Consider the following 23,852-nt stretch of genomic DNA (forward strand, 5'->3'; position numbering starts at 1 on the left):
TTTTTAATTAACGCAAACGGCTATTTCAAAGAAAAAAATTCTCGTAGCTGTGAAAAAGAAATGCTGAAAACCTTTTAAAAGCAAACTTTTTAATTTGAAGAAGTCATGAGAATTGGATCTGACTTTTTTTGTTGAAATGTGCGGGTATTAAGTGGTGAAGAGAGGCTCGTGTTACTTCTTGAAAGGGATTGTTTGAAATATTTGGAGTATTTTTGGGTTTAGTAATGAGTTTGGCTCAGATTGCTGAAATTTTAGCTTAATAAGCTTCAAATTGAAAATTCTTCATATTAGTCAAATTCCTTCAAATCATTCAAATTCACCAATACCTTCATTTATATTCTATTTTGCATGTCATTTCAAGCATAAATTCATTTGCATTATTTTGACTTATTTAATTAATAATTTCAAATTTGACAATACAAAAGAGTAATTATTTCATGTCAAAATCAGCACAAATCATCAGAAATCTAATCATACTCAATGTCACAACTGCAACACAAATAATGAAAAGCTCAAAACTTGTCTCATTTTATTTATAAAATTATTGCACAGATTCTTTTTTTATAACATTTCAATTGACCTTCTTGGAAAAAGTTTTTATACTTTTTTAACAAATTGAAAAAGCTTAAGAGAAGTTCAAAACAACTGAGGCATAACCGAAGAATAAGAATGAAAATCATATTCACACCAAATTTTCAATTTGGGTGAATATATTGCTTTTGGTATTTTGAAATTTCAGTTTTTTTAATTTCCTGCATCAGGCTTACAGAACTGACAAATATTTCCAATGGTGGAAAGTCTGTGCCTGAAAATACCAATCCAACAGTGAAAACCGCATCTTGATTGGTGCTTCCTGTGCCGAGAAATCGCAAAAAAACACTTTCTGTTATTTAGTTAGTTAGTTAGTTAGTTAGTTAGTTAGTTAGTTAATCAGCACGATATCTCTCTTCAAACTCAATACTAAGACTTCGGGTTTTTTGCTTCTGGTAGGGAATGGGTATGGCAAGAACTGTATTGTTTTTGGAGCCATAAGATGCTTCCATTGAGGCACAAGATGTAAAAAACTGTCTTTTTTTGGTCCAAATTATAGTCGATTATTGCAAAATACATTTTTGTAAACAAACAAAAAAATAAATTGAACTGAATCTTATTGGATCTCATTTTAATGGTCTAGAAGTTGTATGGATCCTACTGGATCTCATTTTAATGGTCTGGAAGTGAACTGGATCCTACTGGATCTTGTTTTTATGTATCTGGAAGTTGTATGGATCCTACTGGATCTTATTTTAATGGTCTAGAAGTGAACTGGATCCTCCTGGATCTCATTTTAATGGTCTGGAAGTGAACTGGATCCTACTGGATCTTGTTTTTATGTATCTGGAAGTTGTATGGATCCTACTGGATCTCATTTTAATGGTCTGGAAGTGAACTGGATCCTACTGGATCTTGTTTTTATGTATCTGGAAGTTGTATGGATCCTACTGGATCTCATTTTAATGGTCTAGAAGTGAACTGGATCCTACTGGATCTTGTTTTTATGTATCTGGAAGTTGTATGGATCCTACTGGATCTCATTTTAATGATCTGGAAGTGAACTGGATCCTACTGGATCTTTTTTTAATGTATCTGGAAGTTGTATGGATCCTACTGGATCTCATTTTAATGGTCTAGAAGAGAACTGGATCCTACTGGATCTTGTTTTTATGTATCTGGAAGTTGTATGGATCCTACTGGATCTCATTTTAATGGTCTAGAAGTGAACTGGATCCTACTGGATCTTGTTTTTATGTATCTGGAAGTTGTATGAATCCTACTGGATCTCATTTTAATGGACTGGAAGTGAACTGGATCCTACTGGATCTTGTTTTTATGTATCTGGAAGTTGTATGGATCCTACTGGATCTCATTTTAATGGACTGGAAGTGAACTGGATCCTACTGGATCTTGTTTTATGTATCTGGAAGTTTGGATTGATCCTACTGGATCTCATTTTAATGGTCTAGAAGTGAACTGGATCCTACTGGATCTTGTTTTTATGTATCTGGAAGTTGTATGGATCCTACTGGATCTCATTTTAATGATCTGGAAGTGAACTGGATCCTACTGGATCTTTTTTTAATGTATCTGGAAGTTGTATGGATCCTACTGGATCTCATTTTAATGGTCTAGAAGTGAACTGGATCCTACTGGATCTTTTTTTAATGTATCTGGAAGTTGTATGGATCCTACTGGATCTCATTTTAATGGTCTAGAAGTGAACTGGATCCTACTGGATCTTGTTTTTATGTATCTGGAAGTTGTATGGATCCTACTGGATCTCATTTTAATGATCTGGAAGTTTACTGGATCCTACTGGATCTTTTTTTAATGTATCTGGAAGTTGTATGGATCCTACTGGATCTTGTTTTTATGTATCTGGAAGTTGTATGGATCCTACTGGATCTCATTTTAATGATCTGGAAGTGAACTGGATCCTACTGGATCTTTTTTTAATGTATCTGGAAGTTGTATGGATCCTACTGGATCTCATTTTAATGGTCTAGAAGTGAACTGGATCCTACTGGATCTTGTTTTTATGTATCTGGAAGTTGTATGGATCCTACTGGATCTCATTTTAATGGTCTAGAAGTGAACTGGATCCTAATGGATCTTGTTTTTATGTGTCTGGGAGTTATATGGATCCTACTGGATCTCATTTTAATGGTCTAGAAGTGAACTGGATCCTACTGGATCTTGTTTTTATGTATCTGGAAGTTGTATGGATCCTACTGGATCTCATTTTAATGATCTGGAAGTGAACTGGATCCTACTGGATCTTTTTTTAATGTATCTGGAAGTTGTATGGATCCTACTGGATCTCATTTTAATGGTCTGGAAGTGAACTGGATCCTACTGGATCTTTTTTTAATGTATCTGGAAGTTGTATGGATCCTACTGGTTCTCATTTTAATGGTCTGGAAGTGAACTGGATCCTACTGGATCTCTTTTTAATGGTGTGGAAGTGAACTGGATCCTACTGGATCTTATTTTTATGGGTCTGGAAGTTATATGGATCCTACTGGATCTCATTTTGATAGCCTGGAAGTGAACTAGACCTTACTGGATCTTATTTTTATGGGTCTAGAAGTTGTATGGATCTTGATTTTATGTGTCTGGAAGTTATAAGGATCCTACTAGACTATAAGGTTTAGTGATTTATAAAAGGACTGTAATCTACCCAAGTCGGGCGAGCGAAGCTCAGCCCGGCTCGTATTGTGATCTATAAAGGTACTGTAATCTACCCAAGTCGGGCGAGCGAAGCTCAGCCCGGCTCGTATAGTGATCTATAAAAGTACTGCAATCTACCCAAGTCGGGCGAGCGAAGCTCAGCCCGGCTCGTATAGTGATCTATAAAAGTACTGTAATCTACTCAAGTCGGGCGAGCGAAGCTCAGCCCGGCTCGTATAGTGATCTATAAAAGTACTGTAATCTACCAAAGTCGGGCGAGCGAAGCTCAGCCCGGCTCGTATAGTGATCTATAAATGTACTGCAATCTACCCAAGTCGGGCGAGCGAAGCTCAGCCCGGCTCGTATAGTGATCTATAAAAGTACAGTAATCTGCCCAAATCGGGCGAGAGAATCTCATTCTGGCTCGTATAGTGATCTATAAAAGTACTATAATCTACCCAAGTCGGGCGAGCGAAGCTCAGTAGAAAAATAGTTCGAGCGAAGCTCGAACTTAATTAGTTCGGACGCAGTCCGGACTTGGTTGAGAAAAGCTCACAAATTTTTGCGACCTGAACGGAGCGAAGCGAGTGAAGGCGTGAAAATTTTCCCAAGCATTAGAAACTGCATATCTATGAAAATATGTTGCCGTGAGTAGTTAGACGGTTCGAGCGAAGCTCGAACATTAATTGTTCGAACGCAGTTCGGACTTGGTTGAGCGAAGCTCACAAATTTTTGCGACCTGAACGGAGCGAAGCGAGTGAAGGCGTGAAAATTTTCCCAAGCATTAGAAACTGCATATCTATGAAAATATGTTGCCGTGAGTAGAGAAATGGTTCGGACGCAGTTCATTCATTTAAATAATTTTAGTTACTCTATAAGTAATAATTATTTATCACATTTATTTCATAAATCAATTATTTTGTTCAAGTTGTGTTTTTAATTCTTGCACAGATACAGTTTTCTGATCTACGTATGGTGTGAATATTCCCATGAAGCGTGATCCGCTTCATTACTAGTTTTAAAAATTCTCTTTTGTGTTATGCAGCCTCCTCTCGATTTTTTTTATCAAATGCTGTAGATAACTTGATTTTTTTTGTGTCCCTTGAATAAAAATAATATGACATGATTTTGGTGATCTTTGGATTAACTGTTTTAATTTTGTCTGATGACTAGTTACATATGTTGAAAATGAGGTTCAATCTACAGATTTTGACCTCAAACTAGAGGAAACTAGAGTTTAGTCAAGAATCGCAAGTCTGTATTTTATATGAACAGAACTGCAGTTTTGGGCTGGACCTTATAGTTCGTCCAAAGTTACAGTCATTCGTTTTTGTCTGTGAGCCTCTAATATTGGGTAATTTCTAGAGAAAAGCCTTTTTTTTTTGGTTATGTAACCAACTTTTGTGAATGTCTATATAGTTTGGTGACCGAGTGGATCAGCCTGCGATTAGTTGACTTTATTTCTAGTAATTTTTGGAACATTTCTTTAAATATCATATTTATAACTAGACATATGTTCGACGTACCCTCTTTTACTCGGGATAGTATTGCAATTATTTGAATTGTCTGCAAGCCTACCGAAATTTAAGATGTAGCATTCAGTTTTGTCACTATTACATAATGATGAGGTTCTGATGGCGGCAATGGCTTTAGAGAAACCATCATAATGTGTCAATGGTACCTGTTACTACAGTAAGAACATAAAAGCTCTTTATTGACTACAACATGTTCGTTAAGGCACTGTAAAGTCGCCAAACTATCGGTAAGAAGCAAAGTTGCCTTGAAGGACCCATGACGACTGATTCAATTCCTTTTTTAAGGCGAAAATTATAGTTCATTTAATTTCAGCATTTACCCGAATAATCCAAACTTAATTCTATTTAAAACTGCGCCTTAGTTCTTCCAATCACCAAGTGATCACCACCCTCATATTCTTCTAATTCAGCAAACTTTTCTTTTTTTTCGAGAAAGCGACTCGACATTTTCCATGACTTTACATAACAATCGTAATATTACAAGCATTTTTCTTGCCATTGTAATATTTAACTTACAATAAAATAAGTACAAAATTCAACAAAGTGAGGTTAAGCTTTATAAAAAAAAAGTCATCCCTTCTGCTCTGCTCTGCCTTCAGTTAAAAAAATGTCTTTCAAGACGCAACACAATGGACACAGTTGTTCAACAATTTTCCTTCTTACGCTCAACTTTTCAACTCCCCCCGCATTACATAACAGCAGTCTCGTCCTATTTTTTTGTTGAAGAATCTTTTTCGTTCCTGACTGCTTTGGGTTGTCGTGCCTGCTGATTATAAATATTAAGAATAGAAGAAAAGTTTCATTGTTTTTAAAAACGTGGGATTTTTTAAGAATTTGAAAAAATGGAATAAAAGTTTAATTCCTTTTGTCGTGGGCTGAATTGCTGGATGCCATAGCCTATAAAATTGATCTACAAACAATTTTCAGTGTGACGTAACTTCCGAACATCCCCTAAATTGTCTACAATCTCACTTCATACTTTAACTTCTATGAAAAAAGTCTTCTTGTTCCTTAAAATTCGTGACAAAATTAAGGCAAAGTTGTAACAAATAGAACAATAAAGAGAATTTAAAAAAAAAATTGGAAACAGAACTGGTACATATCACATCACGAAACGAATGAGAGCTTGTAAAATGAAGAGCTTTTATCTCAAACAACAACAAAGTTTTTCATCAGGCACATACATGCGGAGGAGCACGGAAGAGAAAGAAAAAAAATGGCAAGAACAACATACGATAATAATTCGTGACATCTTGTCTATGTCATTTTAATATGATGCATGCACGCTTGATTTTTCTTTGGAATTTTTTTTCACTTTATCTTGTCTTCTTTATTTATTTTTTTTTTAAACTTCTTCTCGTTATTGCTCTGTTTTTAAAAGTCCTTGGGAATTTTTTAGAAATTTTTAACGATTTGTACGATTGAAATCAAGTTTATCAAGGATCATTCAGTGATGATGTGTAAAATATTAGGGAATGTTCGGAATCCTAACAGACAATGAGACTACTTTTAGGTACTGTAGTGGTCATTCAACTGGTAGTCTCGAGGTAGACCAAAGATCTCATGGGATTGCTGTGTGAGCAACGATGCAAAAATGCTGTGAATTTGAAATTGGCAGAAGTCATCTAAAGACAGATCCAGTTTCGACGAGTTCTAAATAAGTAAGTAATTAGTGGTTTTTCTGCTAGAAGTTGGTATTGACAATTGGCCAAGGGCAGCCAGCTATTGAGCTATTTTTGGATGTCAACTGAAAAAGACTTTGGATTACAGCTGATCTGTACAACCAGCGACAAAAGTTAGTAATCAAGTGGTCTTTCTGTACCATGAAAGCAAGATCTTTGGTTTAAAGAAAAGTAACGGAAAGCTAAAAATAGCGTTTGTAGGTCCCATTTCCCCACCGTAACAGTTTGTAATCAAATCATGAACCAAAATTTGTACTCAGTAATTAAATTGTCATCACCCCTCCATCTAACTTGGTATCAAATTTTCATAGGCAAAATTGTGTCAAAATTCATTTTGTATCAACACTGCTCCTTAAACTTTAAATCTATATTGTTGAAGCTAACTTGTATCAACTCATGCAAATCAACTTCTATTCGACCCCAGTCAATTGATTTCTCGAGTCAACTAAGTGATACTTTGTGTATCAAAAGTCTCAAGCTCTCCTTTTTCTTAATTTCAAATGTATTTAATTTAACTCAAGATTTCAATCTTTGACACCAACAAATATGCATTACCTTGTGTTCTTATTTGTTAATGAAAATGTCATTTTCCTCATCTTACATTTCACAAATTTATTTCTCATCTTGTCTTCAAAAGATTTTATAATATTTGCATATCTTACATTGTAAGCTTCTAAGATATTATACTAACAAATTTTGTGAATGACACAAAATAAAGAGTCAAACTTTGTGTAAGTCACATTTAATTAGGTTAATTATTTTTCTGTGAAATTCCGGAGCCAATTATGGGGAAATGTGTAATATTCTAATGATATTTGAAAATTGAAGTTGAATAGCTTCAAATAAGTATCTATCACTTCCGTTTTGGAGCATAAAGAGGTTGAAAAATTGATTGAAGCTTAATTGCTACACAAAGGCCGAAGAACTCTTGGAAAGTGGCTGTGGATAGATACAGTGCTACTAGGGGTGTCGATTATTTGGGTTTTCAGGATTTGTACAAATCCCAAATACCCAAATCCCAGGACCCCAAGTACTTGTACAAATCCCAAATCCCCAATAATAACAAAATATCATTATAAATAGGCGTTTTTTCTGGGATTTTAGGCCAACGCATCCAGATGCAAGTCAAATTTTAACCATATATTGTTATTTACTATTGTAAATCTTGGTTAAAATCCTTAAAACTGCGATTTTTCACTTGAATTTTCTAAAGTAGGTTATAAAACTCTCGAAAACGTGAACCTTTATATTAATTTTTTTTTAATTGCAAAAAATGGCAATTTTGGCCAACATTATCTTAAAAATTTCAAAAATCCTGGAAAGTTGTGACTTTTTACCTCAAATTTCTTTTATCACAGTAAAAATTTATGAAAAATTGTAAGTTTTTGACTGGATTTTCCTACACTAAATTGAAAAAGTCTCGTAAATGGAATTTTCACTATGATTTACTTAAAATTAACCAAAACAAATTTTCATATATAACAAAAATTCACTTGGATGCATTTTCAACTACGGACCGGCAAAAAAATGCCGATCTGTAGTTTTTATGGCCAACCCTAGATTTTTCATACCAAATATTTATGAAAATATTAATGAATAATAAAATTTTGAAGAACTAAAAAATAATAATATGAAAAAATATAATAATATAGGAAAAATTCTATTGTATAAAGATTTGTACAAGTACTTGGGTCCAAAACCCAAGTATTTGGGGTACCCCAAATCCTTATAAAATACCCCAAATCCCAAATACTTGGGATTTGTAATCGACACCCCTAAGTGCTACATTTGGTATTAACTGATGGCATCCATCGAAAGAGCCAACTTCAGACGTCAACCAAGAGTAGGGCAACCATCTGCTGTACTTTTCTACTTTGCTGCTGTGTCCCGACAAAACTTCAAAATGTCGTGATTTTTCCAGAAGACGAAAACTCCATAAAAATTTTGGAACTTTTGACACCCTAACTAAGAGAGACTATGGATCACAGTTGATCAGTACGACTAACGAAGTAAAGTTAGTGGATTACTGGTACTCAGTAGACTGGGAACAACTTGTCTGTCACTGGAAATTCTCCATATTATAGTTTGCTGGATAAAGTAAACGGTAGCCAGCGATAGTGTTGTATTTAGGCAACATCTGAAGGAGTTCGTGGATCACAATTAATAGGTACGGCCATTTACGTAAGTAAGTAAAATAATGTAACTCATAAACAGCTCCATCCTGAGCTCTTGTGAAATTTGAGTGAAACGTCTAACTGCTTATGAAAAAAAATCAAAAATATAATTCAAAATTTAAATTTGAATTTTAAATATTTAAGTCAATATTTTCATTAAATCTTCAACCTTCCTCCTAACAATATGTAGACCCAAAATGCCAAGAAGCAACAATTTTATTTAAATTAACTCATTTCAACACACACATACAAAAAAATATCATTAACTTCTTTCACTTATCTCTTCCATTATTTTCTTTAATTTTATTAAGATTACACAAAAGGAAGAAGCAAAAAATACACACATGGAAAATGTTAAAGGAATTGTAGAATAGAAGAGAGTAAATGTACGTCATGTGATCCTTACATCATGAACACACAGCGAATCTGATTACACGTATAAATGTCAAGTAGATGAAAAAATATTTGATTCTCACATGTATAGAATTTTTAATATGAGAAAAAAAAAACATAACAGCAAAAGCACATCATCATCATCATCAAGAGCAGCAACAGCAGCAGAAAAAAGAGACGACAGTGGTTGTAACAGCTCTCACAATTTCATAATAAAAAACAAGCTTTTGTGTTAAAAAAATGATTATTTCAAAATTGAAATGTAGATAAATGCCTCGACATTCCTTTCCATTATTATGCTACGGTGTCACTAGAGTGTTTAACTTCCAGGCACATGTGTGTAGATGACTATTGTGATTAACATGTGCATAGATTGAGTAAAATAGGAAAAAAAGTTTTTTTATTTGATTTGAATTCTGATTTTTCTATCATTTTATTGCAAATGTATGTTTGAGGGTAAATTAGGTTGGTAAGTTATGTAGTCAATAATTGGAATAAAGCGCATTTAGAAGTTTGTACTGCTCATCGGAGCCTATTCACTTTGATTATTCTTAAAATGTCAGTCTCTTGATAGAATTGAAACAATTCTGCGTTGCTTCTTAATTTATACTGGTCACCTTCTCTCTTGGTTCCAATAGTGACTCTAAGGACCTTCCTCTCACAAGACACCACTTGCATATTCGGCTGCAGCAGTCATATTCCATGAATATGAGCCATAAAGCACTCCTGGGCGGATTAGTGTCTTATACATGATTAATTTAGCATGTCTTAAAATTTTCCTTGACATTAGGAGATGCCTAACAGAATATTATGGTCACTGGGATGCTAATATCCTTCACTTAATCTACATTGTTGTGTCATGATAATTAAGACAAAGAAAACTGTATATCGAAAACGCTCTGTGGCGTATCACATGGTGCCACGACTTTTAAATGCATATATTCAAAGCTGAGTCTCTCTTACTTAATTGCCACTTCCAAAATATCCAACCAGAAACAACAATCCGTTTCACATCCACACCCAAACTGCAAAAACCACTCCACACAAACTCAAATTCTACCCCAAAATAATGTGATCTGAAAATTAAATGAAATTCCGTGACACTTTTTTAATTTCATCACTGATAATGGCATATCATTTGGCCTAGTTTTCACAGTCACCATCTTTTAGTGCCTAGTTCATCTTTTATTTAAACAGATTTCTCTCCATTTCTCCTATGAGACAACATTAAAATGAATGAATTTTCATTCCATATCCCATTCTTACTTCCATTAATATTTATTACATTGAATTGTGTGCATAAAAATGATGTGAAAATAATCGACTCGGAGTTTTCAGAATGAATTGAAACAGCATGACTGAATGAGAGAAGAGATAAATAAGAAAAGATGCTGAATAATAAGGAAGGTTTAGTGATTATGAGGATATTTGGGCTGTTTTAAACGCATTTTGATGAATTTTGTGTAATTTTAAGTTGATCCTTGTCATATCGACATGTTTTTGTATTATGATTGATGGATTGGTCTCTAATGGCTATTAAACTCATGTCTTTACTTGATTGTTACATATTTCTGGTTCATTAACCAGTACACTGTACTATGACATACATGATACTTAATACTGCTGGCTATACAACATTAAGTTTCAGTTCAGATGTACAACAAGTTCTTGTTATTCAGCAATTTGACTGTTTGACACGCAAAAGATTTGGAGAATTGGAGACCAAGACCGAGACCAAGACCAAGACCAAGACCAAGACCGAGACCAAGACCGAGACCAAGACCAAGACCAAGACCAAGACCAAGACCGAGACCAAGATCGAGACCGAGACCGAGACTTAGACCGAGACTTAAACCGAGACTTAGACCGAGATCAAGACCGAGACCAAGACCGAGACCAAGACCAAGACTGAGACACGAATTCCATTAATCACTACAAGTTATTGCCAACAATATTGAGAAGCTCTAGCGACTGCATTTTCCTGCTCTCATTAAGACAGCCTACCTGACAAACCTCCCTCATCATAACCAAATTCAGAAATTATCGCACAATAACCTACGTAATTGACATCGTCTCTGAATTGTTTACGTCTATATCATCTACATCGTCACCCTACATTTGATTCTTATTCAAATTCAGCGAGAGAGAGGCGAAAAGAAAGAAATAAGCAATAAATATGCACACAATAGAATTCTTCAACCAGAATTGCTCCATGAAAAAAAAAAAAAAAATTTTTTTTTCTCCTTGCTTCCAATTTTTTTCCTTCAAGATGTCAAAATAGCGATGAGAATAAAATGTGCATGAATAGTAAAGAAATGAACGATTTGATCGTGATGGAATCACATTGCAAGGGATGGAATGATAAGAATAAGAAAAGTGAAATATCGTGAAAGAATTTCAATTCAATTCTTGCTTTTTTTTCGTCATGTTTCCATACAGTCGTTCTTTTATTTCATCATCTTTCATTCAGCAATTCATTGTTTGAGATCACATAATCAGATGAACAAAATCCGCTTTTTTATTGACAAATATGCATTACATGATACATGAACTGCTTTATCATCTACCAATGTTGAAAATTTTTTGAAGTGCAATTTTTTTGAGGTCATGTGGAGTTAAGGATGCGCTATGTCAATTAAATTAGATTAACTATGGATTAATATTAAACCAGTTTTGAAAAGATTAATAAGTGGGAAGAGGACATCTAGCACATACAACCCTACTCTGAGTTTAGTGTCTAGGTCTCTACACCCCCATATCCAGCTCTTTCACTACTCTATGTTTGCTACTCCGGAACATATGACCATTACACCTCGACTATAAAGCTCATGATATGGTTCAACTAGTCAAGTCGAGTAGTTAAGTTACTAAACACGTTCGTGCGAGCGAGTGGGCGCTACAGAGTTATTTTGCTGGCCAAAAAGTTAAATTTTGATCCAAAGCCTCCCTTAGATGACGCCTAAATCAGAAACACATGGCTTCCATCAATCAATTACCAATACCAAGTGCAATTCTGTCAAGATTTAAATTTCATTCAGGTTAAGGATTGACAAATCATCAGTTTTAATATAAAGTCTCAGAAGTATCAAAGTACGAGTCTAAAGACCCAGTTCACACCATTAGACCAGAGTCAGCTTTACAAGACTTTAAATCATCCCCACAAGCGCTCCAACCATCAATAATTCAAATATAACTTTTCAACCCTTTTTTTCTCTATACATATTTCTGTATCCATTTGCATTCAATGTAAACATTGATCAATATACACTCGTTACAAACATAAATGCGATATTATTACATTGAACAAATAATGCCACGCTATATATATTTATATGAATTATTATAATGTCAATGAGATTCGAGTCAATTTATGATAATATGGATATGAGAACTATATGAATGGAGATAAAATTTTATGTGTTGAGATTTCCATTCTTTTTTTGAAATTTTTTGAATGCAAAATATACAAATGAATGGAAAATGTTGACATTTTAAAATTAAAATGAAGATAATAATGTTGTTTTGGGACATTTGTTTTGAAAGCTAATTTACTTTTTTAGTCATTGATATGTATATGAAGGGGGTGTGATTTGGGGGGTTTGGTCAATTTTGGGATTATTAACTATAAATTAAATTTTATAAAATTAATAAAAATTCAAATAATCGTTATAAAATTTATTTAAAAGTTAAAAATCAAGTGTTTATTAAAAGGATGGTGTAGGGGGTTAAACCCTATATCCCTGAAAATTTTGAAATTCATATAAAATAATTTCAATTTTTCAATTTCACAAGAAACAAATTTTTGAGTTTTAAAACCATTTTCACGCATTTTTTGGTGATTTTCTTTAGCATTCCTATAAAAATCATTTAAAAATCTCCAAAAAATTCAACAAATCATTAAATTAAATTTTCAGCCATTTTTCAACACGAAATTCATTTTTATTAAAAAATACAGAAAGTCATCTCATTAAAATTTCTTTATGCGGATTATTTAAATCTCATATAAGGCTGCTCCACATTAGTGCCATGTGAGACGACAGAAAAAAAGTGCTCATTAAATATTAAGTCAAGAGTTGAAAAAAGGAAAATGGAAAATTTTTTAATGATGACAACGTTAATGAGATTTAGTAAATATTAATGTGAACATTTTTAATGTTGAAGGATTTTTTGGTGAAATTTTAAGGCATTTGGTAAGTACAACTGGAGAATATATTGGAGAATGATGGAGATCAGATGGAGATTTGTTCATTTTTAACAATTTTTTTCCTGTAAATTGACCAACGTTTGCTTGTTTTGAAGTTAAATCTTTAAATATACATTAATAAAGGGGTCGTTTACTTATTACGTTACGCAAAAAAAACGAATTTCTAGACTTCCCCCCTCCCCCCTCGTTACAAAATGTCCATGCAAAAGAAATTTTGTTGTTACAAAATTCTAGACTTCCCCACCGCCCCTAAAAAGCGAACGTAATAAGTGAACGGCCCCTAGCAATTTATTTCCTTATTGCGGCTATGGGCCCTCGTCCGCCTCTCCTGGGAAGTTAGAAAGTATATGCACTGCTATTGCTGTAAATAGTCAACTATTAAATAGAACTCAAAATAATTCTCATATTATTAAATTTGATCACATAAAACAAGCTTCTAAATTCACTAAAGTCATTGTCCTCAGTATTAAGCACTTTCTAAGAATTACTGTTTGAGAATTACTGGAGATTAGCTAAGGAAATAATCATAATAAGCTCAAAACTAAACAAATTTGATTGCAATTTCAAATAGGATCGTCCACTTATTATGAAACGCTCTTGTAGAGGGCATAGTGGCGTATTGGTAAGAGTGCCGGCTTACCAATTCTACCGAAACGAACCAAATCCCAGGGAAAGTCTAGTTGAATTTGGGAGCTTTTTGTCTGTTCTACTCACGCCAATTCAGTTTGCGAGATTCTCGTTGCAACTCAAACTGAGAATTTTTTTGCAAGAGGATGCCAAATGTAGATTTTTCACGTCACACAATAACTGAACAACCCCAGACTAATTGCATAAAATTTAATGAATAGATAATTATTATCAAAGAGACTCAATTAATATCAAAATATAATAATGAGTAAAAGACTAGTCTAATCATGTATCACAAAGAAAGTTCAAATGCCTTTGTCTACACAGATTTGCAAAACTCTAAGGAATCAAATTCCAAAAATAAGGAAGAGCAGACATGCTTTGTGATTCAAACAATTAATTCACAAAATTAGAAGCATGTAAGTAGGTATATAAATAATATCTATAAATACTATTGATTTAAATTTGAGAAAAGCTTTTCATTTTTAAAAAAATTTGAATTTCTGACAATTTCTATTGAAAATACAAACCAGAAACAAGAAAATCTTTTAAAACTTTTCTTCGAATCTTCTTAAGATGTTCATTCCGCAGAATAATTTACAATTTTGGAAAGTTACTTGGCTCTGAAATCATTAGAAATTGATATAAAGTTAGAAGACGATTTGGTAGGGAATTTAGGGCGCTTTTGAGGTTAGAGTACGATTAAGGTTCCTGGATGGTTGATGGAGATAATGTGACGATGGTCTATAAGGTACCATGACCGGTTTATGGCATTTTGTAAGCTCTTTAAGCCTTATGCTTCATCATGAGGGTCCAAAAGAGTAGAAATCCCTCAAAATGTATCAAATGACCCCCCCCCCCCCTTACCTCTCTGCATCAAGACACAACAATTGGACTAAACTCCATCACATAAAATCTCACAAAAATCAGTTCCAAATTTTGCAAGACTCAAAAAAAGAAGAAAACAAAAAAAAAAATTCAAGAGACAATTTAATCCTTTTATATAAATTCAATAACAATTCCGAACGACAACTTCCTACTCTATCGAATTCAATTAATTTAAATAAATTTATGTATTCAATGGCAATTTAACAATTTATAGCTATTAGGGAATAGAATAGAATAAGCAAAAAAACATAAATACTAAAGCATAAAGAATCAAAGAGTATTGAGAGCAATTGAATTGAGTCCAATGATAATGGCAATAGGAATTATGGGTGGAGAATATCATTTTTAACAATTTCCGCTTCATAATATTCTTGAATGTTTATCGATGTATCAAAATATTGTGGTGATTTTGGAAGGCTTTTCTCAGTAATTTGTAGAATTAAGTGCTCATTGGCTATGCCTTAGTCTTTTTTGGCGTTAAGATACAATTTAAATAATTCTGACAAAATTTTCCTACTCACCATTTCATATTCCTTATTATAATTTTTCCCCCTAATAGTGCCGTTGCTATTCCTCGCTCTTTTTTGGCTCTGACTCGCAAATACTTTCATATTATTATTATCATATTTATTATTATTGAACGTCTATTTAATGTTGAGAAATAGATGATGTTTAATGCTTATTATGTTGATGACGATGCTGCCAATGTATACATGACTAGCAGTGTAGTAATAATGATAGTATGCTAATAGCATGGGGATCATCATTGATGCAGTAATGAGGGAGGAATATTAATGAGAGGAAGAACGTTGGAAGAAAGGATTTTTGAGGGGACTTGAAGTTAATTGAGGTGATTTTGTCAGAATTTTTAGTTAGTCGATAGTTTTGTCCTAAGCAGAGATAGTTAAAGAAGCTGTAACTAAAAAGGTGTAGCCTGAATCATGTGAAATAAAGATTTGGTAATTATTTAATGATTTTGACGCGATGACATCCAGATGATTTTTTGTGAATTTTTAAATATGCACAATTGCATGACCCAGGGTATATCAATGCAATGCACCTAGAATTGTGACTATAAATTGCAAAAAATTACCTAAATCCGACCAAACTTTCCCAAAGATCAAGCCAGGATCGTAAACGTAGAAGGTCGACACTTTCTCGGTCACACACTTCAAAAGCGGAATAGTGTTGTTGCTGAAGGAGAAATACAAGCTTGCTATAATGCTCTTGGTTTGAATCCACAAGGGAAAAGGCGTCCTGGTGCCCCAAGAGCAACAAAGCGTAGGACGGAAGTAAAAACTGAGAAATGAGATGTCAAAACTGAGAATTTGGACACCTTTTCTAATTCGGTCAGCAAAAGAGCCTGATGGAAAGCAATTTGTAGCTACCTAGGCTCTAAATCGGAGCATGATTTCAGTAAATAAATAAGTACTCTCTCAGTTGTTGCTGTTCATTTAAATCTTATAAATTTGAATTTTGACTAAATTGTCCGGACATCCTTTTGGCTTCCCCCACTACAATACTACTCATCTCCCACCAATTTCCTCAAAACGTATTTTTCACCCTTAAATGAGCAATCTGAAAATAATCATCTAAAAAGCTTACATCTCCATCATTGGAAGTACACTTATCGTTTATGCCAAATTACACGATACACACTAAGAAGTCAGTCGATTCTCACATCCCGTCACTCTTATTACAATTTCGGCATATACTTTTTTCCTATACTTCAGCCTTCTAATAAATCATTATACTAATCTCATTACTCATTTTATAGCGCGAGCTAAAAAAATCTATCTATACCGTAAAAATGTTACTCAAGTAAAGCTAAATGCTTGATTTATTGCCTCACGAGTAAATTTTACATTCACTGTCTCGCATTTTTGTTCGATTTTGTTACTTTTATACTGTCTTGTCTTTTACATTTGGTGCCGTCTTTTTTTTTTTTGGAAATTTTTTAATGCCTGAGTATTTTTTTTATTATGGATATAGAAGGGGATGTGATGGATTTTTATGGGGTTCAGTTTGTTTGGTTGGGTAAGCTTTATGAGGTTGTTTATTGAGGATGAAATAGAGTAGAAAAGGATCAATAAAGGAAAAATATTATTGAATTTTGCGTAAGTTGAAGCTGAAAGGCAGAGCGCGAGAAGAAGTTGGAAAATTGTGTCATCAAGGCAACGTGACTCTCGGCAAGGAGTTGAATATTGCGGGATTTAGGGTTTTCAATGCCGGTATTGATTTGTATGAAAAACCGGTATTCAATACCGGTATTACATGCATTTTGATACCGGTATTGAAAACCCTAGCTGGATTTGACTGGAATTTAGGGTCACATAGGCCTAGAGACAGTGGCATAGAGGCACATTGGCCAGAAGAGTCATTGAGGTACGTTTTCCTACTGGTAAAATTCTCCGAATTTACACTTTCCATGAGATCCTATTTTCCGACATTTCCAAGCCGTGAGCCTTTCCGGTAAATTTTTGAAAATATTGTAAATTCAAGTTAAGTACTTACTGTCATGGTGGGGGTGCATATGGGCTCATTCTAGCAAATCGAGAACATTTGAAGTCAATTCTGTCTTTTCAAACTTTCCGCCAATTTAAAATTTGATTGATTCCCAAACACCTTGATTTTTACATAAATTCTGACAGTTTCAATCACTTCCAAAGTCGATATAATGACAAAACTATAATTTGCATCCACAATGTCATCATAAAGTCAACACATTTACAACTTGTTAATTGTTTTCTTTTTCATTGCGATATTGCACCACTGCAATTACTCACAACCTTCTCCTTCGCTTAACTCCCTCACATTTTCTTACTTTTCCACTTCTTCTTCTTCCTCATTCTCTTTTTTTTTAAAGAGTAAAGTATTTCCGCATCAATTGGCGAGGGTTGTAAGCCAGGGAAGAAAAGTTGAAGAGGAATGGGAAAATAACAGAGTAAAAAAATTGTGTACGTAAGTATAAAAGTAGATGAATACATAGGAAGCAATAATGCTGGGTGAAATGACTGTTCGCATAATTATATCAACAAATCAACAAGGATTTTTCGTAAAGAAAGTTTTTTTGGGGGGCTTATGGGAATTTTGTGGGATTTTTTAGAGCAATTGTGTAAGTTTTAACGATTTTTTGGATTTTCCTAAAAATTAATTTTATAAGAGAATATAAAAAATTCTGACAAAATATTCTCAATGGGGTCGTTCACTAAGGGACCGTCTAATTATTGCGTAACAAGAAAAATCGTCTTTTTGAGCCCCCCTCCTAGGTAGGTTGAATGTCAAGAGAACAACCAAAGAATTCATGAAAATAATCCATTTCGAGAGACAGCATTGCATCTGGTATTGGAAATTGAAAGCTGGAGACACCGGTAGGGCCCAGGTCGATGTCAAGCAGCATCTGATGGAGGTCTTGAATCACAGTAGCTCTGTACGATTTCCAAAAGAAGGAAGTTTAATGGAGGAAACGCCATCCTTCCTTATTTACTTCGCTGGCCGTACAGATCAAGTTTGATCCATGGCCTCCCTCTGTCGGCGCCTGAAGTTGGCTTTATCGCAGGCTACCGCTTGTCAATTACCAATTCCAAGTGTGATACTATCTATATCGCCATTAAAGGTATTACCACAAAGACCAATAACTTGAATAACCCCTCAAAACATGACATAATAAATGAACATTCCCTCCAAATCCAAACGATCTCAAAAGACCTTGAAATAAAGTCAGGTAAAAATATTTTCACAGGAATTACGAATAAAAGAAGAACAAATTTTATTGAATTTAATATAAAAAAAGAAGAAGGAAAGTAAAATTTTCTTTAGCTTCTTTAGTAAATTTAATAATTATTTATTTGAATAACAGCATTGAATGAAAATTGAAATTTATTAACAAATTTTCCGCTTTCAAGTTTGTTCTCTTGTTTGGATATTGCGTTTCTTCTTTCTCACTGCTTATTGTTGCCAAAGTATTGGATTATGTAAAAGATTTTAAGATTCAAAATTATAAGAATTGTTTTAGATTTTCTTAATTTATTCAAATTTTTTCATTCACGGAACCTTTTACAAGCATGAATTAGGTAATTTTATTTCTCATCCATTTCAATCAGTCACATTTCCTTCAGGCCACACAGAGTGGAAAAGCACATGTCGAGTCACATGATAAATTTGCATCCATGACAAAATTCCAATAATTCAAATGAATTTAAGTAAAAATAAATTGAATGAAATTTTTGCATTGACATTACTGTGTTAAATCATGATACATTTGGTATGGTTGTAATTAACCACAGTGTAACGTCATGTCTCTGTAAATCTTGCAAATCTACATAATGTGTGTTCAGGTTTGGTAATTTGTGATATTTAATCAATCTATGTAAATATATTGTGATAATATTCTTGTATGTGGATCAGATTAAGAATATAGTACACAATTGGGCAATTTTGGAACAATAGACTGAATTTTACTTTATCTGGTCACAGATGAGAGTCAAGTAGGTCAGGTAAACCAGACTCAGTCTTGAGAATCCTTAGTTTCACCAAGATTTCGTCATAAATTCCCCGAATAGCTCAAATCATATAAACCACAAAAATCCAGTTCCATGTCATCTTATCGCTTAATTTCTACATCGCACAACTTCCAAGTAATTTCTATTTCTAAATTTCCCAATTTTCTCATCACTTTTTCTCACTCCATCACAAATTACGACAAATTTTCAGCACGTCAGCCAAGAAAATGAAGTGATCATTGACATGAATATTAATAGCATAAATTTCAATGTCATCAATGTGGAGAAAATGAAAATTATTATTGTTGAACTTTGAACGGATGTGAGAGTGAGGCGTGAATATAAATTTCAACTATTAACGAAGTGTTTGGTGCTCCTTTGTACGGCCATAAAGTCATTATATGTAATTTCTAATGTTAAGTAATTTTTTTCGAATAATCCGCTTAATGGATTACTTTTTGGTGTTCTTCTTTACATCCGATTTTTGTTTGTATTTTTTTTTGAATATTACATTGGACTGATGGTAGGTTTGAGGGTGATGAGATGGTGGCATGGGATTTTTGTCTGGAAAAAAATCGAGTGAAATTACGAATTTTTTCAAAAATGAGGAAATTTTGACCTCCAAAGGTTTTAACCATAGAATTCATGGAAGAAGCTGTTGTCAGGCAAACGAAAGCCAACAAAAGGGACAGTTTCAGTCGGCATCTGAAGGATGCCATGGATCACAATTGGTCTGTGTGGCAAACACAGGAAGTAAATGCCAAAAGGTTAATAACTTGAATAATATTTTTGGGAAAGCTGGGAATTGTCCAATAAGAGATCAAATTAAAGAATCCTGGCAAACCCCTTCAAGTCTTCACTGCCCCGATCAATGTTTCTTAATTTTCACAGCTACAGTCTTGATCAGAATTTTAAGTTGACTCAAATTTTATATGGATTCGAGTCAACTTGAGTCGACTTTCCCATACAAGACTTCCAAGTCGACTTCTAACTCTAGTTCCACTTAACATAAATCTTCAAAGAACAGTAGTGATTGTAGAGCATATTTTAATTTCCACTTCCATAATCCTCATCATTCTCATCATCATCATCAGCCAATCATAATAAATTTAATCATATTGAAAACTGCTTATTTTTTCATCATCGTTTATCACAACTTCAGCATAAAAAAATATTAATTTTATTTGCTTATTAATTGACTTATTTTTATGAAAAAAAAAAAAAACTTATCTTGCTCGTTGGACGAGAAACTTTATCTCATTTTATGAATTCATTGACCCCGTTAATCTCTCATTTTATTTATTTTATTTTCGTCGAGGAATAAATTTAAAAATTATAAAATTTCTGATTCAATTTCATTCACAATGAGGTGAGTTAAATGAGTCGTGAATGTAATTTGCATTAACTCTCAAAAAAACTTTTTATTTTGTTGCTGATTTTGTTAGGAAAAACTTTCAGATTGTTTATTTAATGCTATCAAAAAGTTCCCGAGAATCTTGTCCGTTGTTATGATTTTGAAATTTAAGATGATTAAGTTTATTTTTAGTAGACGAGGAGGATTTTGGATGGGAAAATTGGTTAAATTGTATTTAAATTATTTTCAAATTTCTTTTTTTTGAGATTATTTCTTTTTAATTAATTTGAAATTGTTCTTGGATTATTGAGTTTTCCCTAACAGGTAAAGAGCATGTTTTTCTGGTATAGAAAGACTACCACGATACCTAAATGCTGTCTCTTTTTCTGTTAGGGTTTTTGAAGTGTTAAAGAAATTAAAGATAAATTGGATGTGAATTGAAACAAATAATTTAAAAATGAAATACTTGAGTTTAAACATTTTCGGTCTAAAATGAAGTTTAACACTGATCTCGGGTCATTTGTGCGCCATGTTCTTCCCGGGAATGTCACATGGGTGAAGCCAGCAATTTCTTGAAAGGAATGACGGCAGGGAAGTGGGGATTGAAAATTGTTTGCATTTAATTCTGAAATTGAAGGAATTTTTGATTTTTTTCCAAATGTCCGGCCATGGTACAACAGATCGTAGATCGCAGTGCCCTTTCGTCATCGACGGACCCTAATCTTTATTCTATCTAAATGTCCGGTCAGATTTTTACGAATCTAACTCAAAGCCAGAGTCAACTCAACCTCGACACACTATTTCCAACCTTTTAACACCATATCCCTTTCAGCTATACAAATGCAACAGTTAAATGCTTATGTTTACATAGCGATGCTAATTAATTGAACAAAAATCAAGACATAATCAGCTTATTTAGATTTACAAACTAGAAACAATATTGTTATTAATTTACATTGAATTAATTTTAATTGTATTTAGTTGCATAATCTTTTTCAAATGCTTGTTGCTACATTGTGCATGTACGGCTTTGTTAATGGTATTTATATTCATGGAATTTCCTCATTTCTGGGAATTTGATTAGAGAAAATTATTTATCTCATTTTGGATGATTTTCTTACGTTGCTGACCTGGTAAGTTTATAGTCTTACAGGTTACCTTGGATGGGACATAAACTTGGAGATGACGCTTTTGCTGGTTATTATTTAGCAATTTTCAATTAAAGTTAAATTCTGTCTTTATTTAACAGTTTTATTCGGATTGCAGAATTCAATTAATTGATCCAAAAATGAATTCAAGCCGAATTAGGAATTAACTCAAAGTCACGTTGACCTGGCAAGATTCCGAATTAAAACCCGATCTAACTAAATCATAGTCATTCCGGCCTAAGGCTGAATTTTTCAACAATTAACCGACTATATGTGCTACTTGAAATTTAACATATTTCTTGCCCAGAGTTAATTCCTTGATAACTACCTAAAAATCCAATATACGACATACGTTCATCCCCATAGAAAGTCATCATAATTGCCGTAAACAATTTAACATAATTTGTTTTAAAGGATTATAGAAAATGCTGTGACAAAAGCCTCTGTCTAGTCAAATAAAAAAAAAGTCAATTTCATCAATTTCCTTAAAAGAGAGCCTTAAAATGTCAGAAAATTACTCATAAATCCCTAATTATGTCAACTTATTCATCACAACATACACAAAATTTCCCAGAAAAGCATCTCAAAATAAATAAAAAAATCTAAAAGCATGAAAATTGTGCAAAAACATCCAACAGAAGCTTTAAAAATGTGCAAAGATATTTTTTTCATTTCCAGTCAGTAAAGCACAAAATTTCCCCTCATTTATGGAAGTTCCATTCCAACAATTGTCGGTGGAAAATGGAAAAATCATGGAAACATTTCCATTCCTGATAGCGATAATGTATTGTGAACAGTACAAAAACACAAAAAAAATTTTTTGATTCCAGCATCCAAATTATTTAGTATTTATCAAGGTCTCCACAAGATTGCATCAATTTTGACTTTTTCGCTCGATAAAAAAATTGAAAGAAAAAATTGAATGAAAATAAAAATAAATTTCAAAACATTCGCGGAAAGCTTTAAGGAAATAAATTAAATGAATGGGATTTGGTGAATTTTTATCACAAATTGATTGTGGATTTGGATGTGTAGTCAAATAAGCAAATCAGTGAATATAAAAAAAGTTTAAAAAAATTCACAAAATATTTAAAATAAATAAATAAAATGTTTGAGTGGCCAAAATAAAGGAGATTAAACAAAAAAAACCCACAGCGGATGGAATAGCCGAGATATGTGAATACAAGAGTGCACAAATCCACTCCGAATTGAGTGAAATTAGTCCACAGTGCAACAAAAATTTATAGAGCGAATGAATTCGTCCAACATAAAAAATTCAGTTCCTTTGTTGTGATTTTTTATATCTGAAATGAAAATTTCCATGTGCACGACCAGAGGAATAATGTACTCGTGGGAAACTTAGTGATTATCACAGGTTTTTGGGCGATTAAAATTGAATTTCAAACAAAATAAATAAATTAAAATAATTTAAATTTAGTGCAGTGAACTTGAAAAAATCGCCAAAAGTATGCAAAATTATGGACTTTTTTGACATTGAAAATCTATTGTCATTACTTCATCATAGTAAACAAACAGAACGTGTCTAAGTAAACATTGCAATTTTAGTGTCGAAAAAAATTCAAAGTGAAATTCAAAAAATTTTGCAAATTTATTTAAAATTGACTCTTTTTTAAAGACTTTTAGTGAGTTTAAAGTTAAAAAGTGGTTCAATAGACACCTTTAAATCCAAAATAACACAAAAATCAATTCTGAAAAGTCAAATCAACAAAAAAGATAAATTTCAATTGAAAATTTGTGAAAGGAAATGTTCGAAAAAGTCCAAACATTGTTTAAATGTTTGTATGCAAATAACAACATAAAGTGAACAGATGACTGTGTATAACTGTGTTTAAAGGAATTCAATTAAAATTGTTTATTGATAAATAATTGCATAAATATAACAAAAACCGGATAATAGTGAAATTTAAATTTGAGTAAAAATAATCAGATTAAGTGCAAATGACTGAAATGTTGAATGATTAAAATTGTAAAATATATTGAAATTTTTAACAACATTTTTGAATGCAAAAATTGAAAAAAATTAATAAAATTTGTGTAAAAAATTTAAACAAAATTTAAAAAAAAGTTTTAAAAACATAAAAATTCAAAAAAAGTTTGAAAGAAATTCATAAAATAAA

This window comes from Chironomus tepperi, unplaced genomic scaffold, assembly GCF_022539635.2.
Source record: "Chironomus tepperi strain 1889 unplaced genomic scaffold, CSIRO-AGI_Ctep_v1 contig_223, whole genome shotgun sequence".
Classification (NCBI taxonomy): Eukaryota; Metazoa; Arthropoda; class Insecta; order Diptera; family Chironomidae; genus Chironomus; species Chironomus tepperi.